This window comes from Cebus imitator, unplaced genomic scaffold (assembly GCF_001604975.1).
Source record: "Cebus imitator isolate Cc_AM_T3 unplaced genomic scaffold, Cebus_imitator-1.0 Scaffold595, whole genome shotgun sequence".
Classification (NCBI taxonomy): Eukaryota; Metazoa; Chordata; class Mammalia; order Primates; family Cebidae; genus Cebus; species Cebus imitator.
In genome coordinates, this window is record NW_016107910.1 from 134,762 (window position 1) to 136,429 (window position 1,668).

The window sequence follows — 1,668 nt, forward strand, 5'->3', positions numbered from 1 at the left end:
CAACATATCTACAACCATCCGATCTTTGACAAACCAGACAAAAACAAGCAATGGGGAAAGGATTCCCTGTTCAATAAATGGTGTTGGGAAAGCTGGCTAGCCATGTGCAGAAACCAATAAACATTCTAATGACACATTTTAAATAACTAGAAAAGCAAGAGCTAACCAACCCAAAATTGGTAGAGAAAAGAAATAATGAAGATCAGTACATAAATAAATGAAATTGAAATTAAAACAAAAAAGATCAATTAATCAAAAAGTAGTTTTGGTGAAAAGTTAAACAAAATTGGCTGAAAAAAAAGAGAGAAATCCAAATAATATCAGAAATGAAAAATGAGTCATTACAACTAATATTGCAGAAATTCAAATGATTACTGAACAATTATCTGCCAATAAATTAGAAAATCTAGAAGAAATGAAAAATTCCTAGATACACAAAACCTACCAATATTGAACCAAAAAGAAATCTAAAACTTGATCAAGTAACAGGATCAAAGCCATAATAAAAAATCTTTCAGAGAAAAAACAAACAAACAAAAAAAACAAACAAAAAAAACAAATAAACAAAAAAAAACGCTTAGGACCTGATAGCATCACTACTGAACTGTACCAAACATTTGAAGAATTAATACCAATCCGACTTAAAATATTCCAAAAAAACAGAGGGGGAAGGAATACTTCCAAAGTCACCCTACCAGGCAAAGACACAACAAAAAAAGAAAACCACAGGTCAATATCACTGTTAAATATTGATGCAAAAATCATCAACAAAATAATTGCAAACCAAATTCAAAAATATATTAGAAAGATCCTTCATCATGATCAAGTGAATTTTATCCCTAGGATGCAAAGATATTTCAACATATGAGATCAAGCAATGCGATACATCATATCAACAAAAGGATAAAAACCATGGAATCACTTCAAATAATGCTGAAAAAGCATTTGATAGAATTTAACATCCCTTCATGATATAAACCCTGAACAAACTGGGGGTAGAAGGAACATACCTCAACATAATACAAGTCGTATATTACAGACCCACAGTTAATATCATACTAAATGGAGAAAAACGGAAAGCTTTTCCTCTAATATCTGGAACACAAAAAGGATGCCCACTGTCACTACTATTCTTCAATATAGTACTGGAGTACTAGCAATCAGGTAAGAGAAAGATATAAAGTGCCTCTAAATTGGAAAGAAAGAAGTCAAATTATCCTTGTTTGCTGATGATATGATATTGGGAAAAACCTAAAGACTCCACAAAAAACTTTTAGAAATAATAAACAAATTGATTAAATTTGCAGGATACAAAATCAACATACAAAATTTAGTAGCATTTCTGAATGCCAACAGTGAACAATCTGAAAAGAAATGAAAAAGTAATTCCATTTTCTAGCCACAGATAAAATTAAATATCTAGGAATTAACTTAACCGAAGAAGTGAAAGATCTCTATAATGAAAACTATAAAACTCTGATGAAGAAAATTTAAGATGACACCAAAAAATGGAAAAATATCTATGTTCATGGATTAGAAAAATCAATAGTGTTAAAATGTCAACCCTACCCAAAGACATCTACAGACTCAATGCAATCCTTGCCTTACACTTCATATGGAACCAAAAGAGAGCCTGCATAGCCAAGTCAATTCTAAGCAAAAAAAAAA